This window comes from Mus caroli, unplaced genomic scaffold (genome assembly GCF_978045245.1).
Source record: "Mus caroli unplaced genomic scaffold, Mus_caroli_1 scaffold_7, whole genome shotgun sequence".
Classification (NCBI taxonomy): Eukaryota; Metazoa; Chordata; class Mammalia; order Rodentia; family Muridae; genus Mus; species Mus caroli.
In genome coordinates this window covers 101,338,328-101,346,801 of record NW_028227262.1, presented here as the reverse complement: position 1 = coordinate 101,346,801, position 8,474 = coordinate 101,338,328, and positions in this window count along the sequence as shown.

Genomic DNA, 8,474 nt, shown 5'->3' with positions numbered 1-8,474 from the left:
GTGAAATGGAGCAAAATCTTGTGTTCTAGGAGATAAAGATTAAGGGAGTGGGACCTTGGGGCAAGATTCTACCCAGCTAAATTAGATCCAGGCATGGTGGTACACACCTTTAATCCCATGAGACAAGCATGCTGATCTCTACATTCCAGGTCAATCTACAGAGCAAGAACCAGGATAGCCAAGCTTAGGCAGTGAAGGATTTAGAAAACATAAAGCTAGTGATAATGTAATAATACAAGGGGATCATGTTCTAGTTCCTGTAAGCAGCAGAACTCGGCAGCTTCAGCCATGTGCCTCTGACTCTAGAGTTAAGAATGGAAGGAACTACTGGGAAAATTGATGCTGGTTAGCTGGAGCTAAGGAATTAGCGGTGATTAAGAAGAGACCAGCATCGTTGAGGTGAAATCTTCTGGAAATTGTTTTCTGGGAGCACAAAGAAGCTGTGTTCCAGAGATACCCAAGGTTGTACCTCATGCTGTGGCTGGACTTGGTAATGTGTAAGAGTCACTCAGGTGGTACTGCTTGTGAAGGAATGAAGGGATCATGGAGAGAAGCTGAGGCTTAGCACTGTGAGAGGCCAGGGAAGCCCATTGGAGAAGGTGAAGCCTCAGCTGTAGTTGATGGCCCAGGATTGAAGGGGTCATGCAAAGGATTTGAGGCTTGGCACCCTGAAGAGAGCCTATGAGAGGCTATTGGTGAAGCCTAGCTGGAGTGGAACACCCCAGTGTATTGGAGATGTCAGTACCATGGGATGATCACCAAGAACAGCAGCCGTAATGGAGTGGATCAACCTGAGCATAGAGTGCTACAGAGGACAGAGATGGAGAAGTGATGCCAGCCCTTAGGAGGAGTCCAAAAGATCAAGTGGAATCCCAGACACTGAAAGAAGAAGCTGAAACATTGAAATTGCCTTGGAGACTCAAAGATGTTAAAGATGCCAGAGCCATGGGATACATGCTGAGGAAAGCTGCTAACAGGGAGTGGAACCAGCCCAGGAGGAAGCAGTTTGTTGCAGTCAAAAAAGATGAAAAAGGAGTGGAGATCTGAAGACCACTTTGACATCAGCCATGGAGATGCAGAGTTTGGAGTTTGCCCAACTGGTTTCCTGCCTTGCTTTGGGGATTACAGTTAATTAAGTTGAATGAATCTCAGAAGAGACCTTGAACTTTGGACTTTTAACATTGTTGCAACTGCTATAGACTATGAGGACTTTGAAAGTTGCACTAAATGCATTTTGCATTATGCTATGTTTAAGTATGGCCCCCACAGACTCATGTTTTTGAACAAGTCTATGGGGACCAGGGAGTGGAATGTGATGGTTTGTATATCCCTGGACCAGGGAGTGGCACCATCTGAAGGTGTGGCCTTGTTGGAATAGGTGTGACCTGGTTGGAATGGGTGTGTCACTGTGGGTGTGGGTATAAAATCCTCACCCTAGTTGCCTGGAAGTCAGTCTTCCACTAGCAGCCTTTGGATGAAGACATAGAACTCTCAGCTCCTCCTGTGCCATGCCTGCCTGGATACTGCCATGCTCCCACCTTGATGATAATGGACTGAACCTCTGAACCTGTAAGCCAGCCCCAATTAAATGTTGTTTTTTTATAAGACTTGCCTTGGTCATAGTGTCTGTTCACAGCAGTAAAACCCTAACTAATACAACTACAGTCCTTCAAAAAGAACTTCTCCAGCCTTGGAAATCAGCTTCTCTGAGTGCAGGATCTTTCACCTGTTGCCCCATGAAATCCCCAAGATAACGTCTCATTTCAAAAAAAGGTAATACTTTAAAATGGAGCAGTCTCAGCTGGACAGTGGTTGTGGTGTGTGCATTTAAGCACAGCACTTGGGAACAGAGGCAGGCAGATGTCTGAGTTTGAGGCCAGCCTTGTCTGCAAAGAGATGTCCGTGACAGCCAGGGTCACATAGGGAGGACACACTGGAACTGTGGGGTCGCTTCAACCCCATTTCCCTAAGTCCAAGCTTAGGTAAACCATCCCCCCACCAGTATCAGTGTTTTTAATAGAAGAGCCGTACTAGAACCTGAGGGCATTAGAATGTCAGATCCAATTTATTCCTGATGAAATATCTTCCTCATGGTGCAAACAGCCGTCTTAGGACCCTGGGAAAGCAGAATTGCAGATTATATGTTACAGACAGGTACTCAGTAAACAGGTTGAAGGAATGAATGTATAAATGAAGTTGAGGAATGTATTCGTTATTTTTCTGTTGCTGTGATAAACTACCATGGCTAAAACGGCTTACTGTCCCAGCATTTTCCCTGTCCAATTACATTAGTGTAGAGGAGGTCTGTGATTGGACAGGGAAAAGGGAGGCGGAGCTAAGAGTTGCTGAGACAGGGAACAGGTCAGAGGAGAGATGAAGGAAGATGATGTTGGTTGTGAATCAGCTTGGCTAAGAACAGCCACAGGTTGTTACTATATCATAAAGGTTAGAATATTGGGATAATTTGTCTAATCTAGGTGGGCAGCTTTTATCATTTTCAATTGGCTCTGAAATTATTGTATTGGCATTTGGTAAATTGTGATTTTATTTATACATAAATCTGATTGGGTAACTACACGCTTTAAGATTTTACCAGGTAACTGGGTACTGTGATATGCACCTCGAGGTTGGCGGCTCCATTTAGTTACTGAAATGTGAAAAAAAACGAGTACATGGGTTTATGGCTAAGAAAGAACTAGTGGCTCCAGGGACAACACGCAGGTGCTGGCACTAGCATGGGAATGAGCTAGTTCACTTTTTAAATATTTCCTGCAACAGTTTACAAAAGAATGGATTTATTTTGTAGAGGGCTAAAAGTAGTCTGTCATGGCTGGTTCTTACACACTATTTTGTGGGTGGAGTTTGGAAACATTATGCTAATGAAAGAAACCTGCCACAAAAAGGCCACGTGTTGAATGGAATTATGTACATTTCTATGAAATGTCCAGCATAAGCAAAGTAGAATGAACTGTGCCCTTCCCCCAGCCTTGAGTTGGCTTAACAAGCCTCCAGACACTGGAGCCAGGAGTCTGGCCTTGCTACATCTTCTGCCAGAGAACTGAGAAACACCTGCCTGCCCGCCAGCTGAGCTGCTGAAGCGCCTACTTTGCAACTCAATCCAGCTGAAACCAGCAACACAACTCAGCCAAAACAAAGGGATGGATCCTTGCGTTTCCCCATATATGTTCAGTGCCGTACATTAAAATTTGAACCTTGATCAGAGAACTTTGCCTTGGCTCGTTATTTCTCTCGCTGTCCTTCCCATTCATCCCCAGCTTTCCTTTCAGGAACCCAGTAACCCATGGCCACTGGCGCCTACAATGAACATTGGTGGCAGAAATGGCAGTTGTATAGCACTGAAAATTTACTGACTAAATGTCCCTGAGTTGTATGCTTAAAAATTCTTCTTTTGGGGCTGGTGAGATGGCTTAGCAGGCAAAAGTGAAAGCACAAAGACTTGAGCTCAACAATCCAACAAAAGAAAGGAGACTCCTGAAATGTTACCTGTCGCCTCCATGGGGTGTTGTAGCATGTATGCACTCACACACATACCATACACCCCTACAACAACAGTAATAAATATTTTTTAATTTTTTATCTATTTTCAATTGTTGGTTTTTTGGTTTTTTTTTTGTTTGTTTGTTTTGTTTTGTTTTTGTTTTTTTTTTTTTGGAGACAGGATTTCTCTGTGTAACAGAGCCCTGGCTGTCCTGGGCTCACTTTATAGACCAGGCTGACCTCAAACTCACAAAGATCTGTCTACCTTTGCCTCCTGAGAGCAAGAACTAAAGGTGTGTGCCACCACACCCGACCCTTAATGTCAATTTTTAATCACTGGTGAATTTCATCTCAAATTTTCTTTGAAAAGTTCTATCACCTAGCTGGGAGGTTTGCTGGCAGATTGGGTAGGTCTCTAACAGGTACTTGCTTTCAGTCAAATATGGTCTCCAGCGCTCACCCTACATCCCTTTGATTGGTCCACTCCTATCTGCGATCATATGTATCTACCTTCAACATCTGTTGTTCTTTGGAGTTCCGGAGGTCCTGCCCTTTAGCTCTGATGGGTGCTACTTAGTTGCAGGAAGCCAAGCTCTCTGGCTCCTAGGTGGGATTTTTCTACAAGGAAGGTACAACAGTACAAATGAGACCTGCGCTCAAATTCTAGCTTGCCTCTGGCCAGACAAGCCCTGAGCTACATTCATCTCTCTCCTTTCTGGCTTCAGCTTGGGAGGTAATTACCCCAGACCCTCTCTACCAGCTCACTTAATCCTTCTCCAACACCAGCTCTGGCTTTTGCTAAGTGTCCTACATTGTTTCTCTCACTAACATCTCCTCCTGGTTGTGTTACTTCCCTGCCGAGAATCATTAGTAGTTCTCCACAAACTTTTAAGAGGAAGTCAAACTTCAGATTTCTAGTGGATGTATGAAGATGCCTTAGAAATTAGGATTTGTACTTTTAAAATGCCTTTCTTAGCCGGGCGTGGTGGCGCACGCCTTTAATCCCAGCACTCGGGAGGCAGAGGCAGGCGGATTTCTGAGTTCGAGGCCAGCCTGGTCTACAAAGTGAGTGCCAGGACAGCCAGGGCTACACAGAGAAACCCTGTCTCGAAAAACCAAAAAAAAAAAAAATAAATAAAAATAAATAAATAAAATAAAATGCCTTTCTTAGACCAATGAGATCGTTCAGTGGTTAAGAGCATTTGCTGCTCTTCCAGAAGACCCAAGTTCAGATCCTAGAAACCACATCAGATGACTCACAATCACCTATACTAGCTCCAGTGAGCTCAGCACCCTCTTCTCCCTCTTCTGGTCTCAATGGACACCTACACTAATGTGCACATAAACACATGTATACACCTATGTAAAAAAAAAAAAATCTTTAAAAAAAAAAGTGTGTGTGTGTGTATGTGTGTACCACATTCATGTCTGTGCCTGGTACCTACTGAAGTCATTGGACCCCCTGAAACTGGGGTATGGATGGTTGTGAACCACCATGTGGATGCTGGGAACAGAACCTGGGTCCTCTGGGAAAGCAACAAGCTCTTTTAACAGCTAAGCCATCTCTCCAATGTTTAAAACAAAACTGTCTTCCTCAGCTCCAGCTCTCAATAGGAAATGGCATGCTAGTAGTGAAAATGCCCTCCCCATCTGACCTTTGGCTCTGGGAGTGTTGTTATCAGCTTGTGTCCTGCTCTGAGTAACTCTATTGTATGAAACAGTGATTTTTCAAACTGTGCCTCTCTATGACTTTATGGAAGCTATTTTTCTTTTTAATTAAAGATTTCTTTATTTTATATATAACTACTCTATCTGCATGTACACTTGAGTGCCAGCAGAGGGCATAAGATTCCATTACAGATGTTTGTGAACCACCATGTGGTTGCTGGGACTTGAAATCAGGACCTCTGGAAGAACAGTCAGTGCTCTTAACCACTGAGCATCTCTCCAGGACCCCATGGAAGCCATTTTTATCATTTAATGTATGAATGTACGGGGTGGGGTGGGGTGGGGGCACACATGAGGCATGGCATACCTGTGGAAGTCAAAGGACAACTTACAAGAGTCAGTTCTCTACTTCCACCACGTAGGTCCCGGGGCCAATCTCAGGTTGATGCCAGGTTTGTCAGCAAGTACTTTTATCTGATGTCCTTGGGACTTCATTTTGAAGAAATGACTGTGCGCCTATATAAGATAGCCCGTGTCATATCAGGGAAACCAGGCCCAAGAACTTACCAGACACACCAGACTAAGGGAAGAGTTTAACTCTTCTACCTGGACCCCATACAAATGAAAATACCTAGCACGGTGATGCCGATAGCCCCAGCAAATCTGTGTTTGTGGTGTGTGCCAAGAAACACCACCCAGGGCTTGAGAGATGTATCACAGTTCAGTGCTCTGAGTTAACTGCCCTTCCAGAGGTCCTGGCTTTGATCCTCAGCACCCACATGACAAGCTTAAAATTGCCCCATGCCCTAGAGGAGGCCTCTGTTGATGCCAGGCATACACATGGCACACAGATATGCACGCAGGCAAAGCACCCACACACATAAAATAAAAAAAATAAATCTGTTTCTGGTGTTGACTTTGACATGGCATACTCAAACTGGTGTCTCTCCAGTCTTCAGCTCAGCTGCCTGGGCCATGCTGTCCCCAGCCTGTTCCTTTACCTTGAGAAGGACTCGGTGGGTACTGCTCTTTCACTTCTGCAGCTCGCCCACAAACCTCCAACACGCAGTGGCCTGACTTGCAGCCACCAGGGCTGCTCCAGTTATCATTACCGGGTATTTGATCACACTGTGAACCCCCGAGATTGTGGTATTTACCTTAGCATATACCTTTGATGCTTCTGACTGGAATGCAGACACACCCATAGTATATGCACCTTTATTTTTTATTTATTTATTTTTTTTTTGTTTTTCGAGACAGGGTTTTTCTGTGTAGCCCTGGCTGTCCTGGAACTCACTTTGTAGACCAGGCTGGCCTCGAACTCAGAAATCTGCCTGCCTCTGCCTCCCAAGTGCTGGGATTAAAGGTGTGCGCCACCACACCCGGCTGTATATGCACCTTTAATCTCAAACAATGAAGGTAAAGTTAGTTTGTAGAAGGATTCACCCATGTTTGAAAGTGATGTCTAAATGAGTGGCAGACAAAGTGACGTGTCAGAGAACTATTTGACAGAATAGGCTATGCCCAACTCTCACAAGTTGAGGAAAGGGAAGCTACTTAAGGGAGCAGTTGAGGAGTGGGGCTGGAGGGCAGTTTTACTGGCAGTCATACAGAGACAGGTTGCAGAGAACAAGTCAGAGAATGTGAAGGAACCAGAATAGAACAAATACGTAGAGTTAGTTTGAAGTCAAGCAGAGCAATTCAGGAGAGGCCGAGAGAGGGAAGCCAGATTGAATCAGTCTGCTGTTTCAGCCAGAACAGCTGACTTGAACCAGTCAGCCAGAGTTCACAAAGAACAAGAAAGGGTAAGCTTATTCAGCAGTAAGTCTCCAAGGCTGAAAACATTCTAGGCCTAGATTAGATTGTATGGAAGCTAGAAGCTTCCAGTTCTAGGCCTAGGTTAGCAGAGGGAGACAGTAATAAGCCTTGAAGACAACCATTACTTCAGGTGAACAAAAGATACTTTTAGATTCTTTAGAACACACATATATTGCATTCTTCTCGTTTCCCAGCTTTGGTTTTGGGGCCTCCTCAAAGCTCCATCCTCTGTTACCCTTTGCAGCCATGCTTCAGCCCACGTATATACAGCTATATATATTTACTGTGTGATGTGTAGTATATAATCTGAGGGGTTGTTTTTTTTTTTTTTTTGTTTTTCGAGACAGGGTTTCTCTTTATAGCTCTGGCTGTCCTGGCGCTCACTTTGTAGACCAAGCTGGCCTCGAACTCAGAAATCCGCCTGCCTCTGCCTCCCAAGTGCTGGGATTAAAGGCGTGCGCCACCATGCCCGGCTCTAATCTGAGGGTTCTTATTAGTAATGAAGATGATTGGAAATAAAGGATCTGCGTTCACCTTGGCCAAGACTACCAAAGAAAGAAAGCAGGAGTATCTAGCTAACTGCTATACTTGAAACCATAAAGCCTTGAACATTTGGGGCTAGAGAGAGGGCTCAGCGGTTAAGAGCACTGACTGTTCTTAGTTTGACTCAGAGCAGAAAGGCCTTGGTGACTGGAGTTCCAGAAAGTTGTCAAGTTTTTAGAGCTAAGAATCATGGATACCCAAGACCAGGAGTTAACACTGGCTACTGTCAAGATCTGAGACATCCCTATAACAAGCCTGCAACTCAGAAACTGCAAGAGGAAATGCTGCCAAGGTCTAAGAATTCCCAACTGCCTGGTCACCTGAGAACTCTAGAAGGGGTGAACTTAGCAGATGTGCTACTGGGGACTACACCAGAGCTCTAACACCAGAGGGCACCAGCCCCAGCTGCTCCTGCCTGCTACTCAAGAGACTAAAAATGATGCAAACGGTGCCAAGGAAATACTACTGGTCTTAAAAAAAAAAAAAAAAAAAATCAATGAGTCCTAATGATATTCTGCTATACTTAAAGATCAGTGCCTTATCCATCATCACCAGAGAGGCTTCCTCTGTCAGTAGATTGGAACAGATAAAGAGACCCACAGCCAGACAATAGCATCTTTAAGTGAGAAGTCCTCATCAAATGCATCCCCTCAGAGCTCAGAGGGAATCACCAGAACAAGGGCCTCTGAAATCAACTAAGCAAGGCACATATGAGCTAGAGACTGAGACAGCAGGCACAGGACCTACACGGGCCTGCACCAGGTCCTCTGTGTATATATTATACCCACTAGCTTTGTCTTTTTTATGGGACTCCTGAGTAGAACAAGTGGGTCTCTGACTCTTGTCCCTGCTCTAGGGACTCTTTTCCTCCTGGTGGGTTGCTATGTCCAACCTCAGTATGACTGCTTCTGCTTCATCTTTTATTTTGTTACAGTAGAATTTTGGCA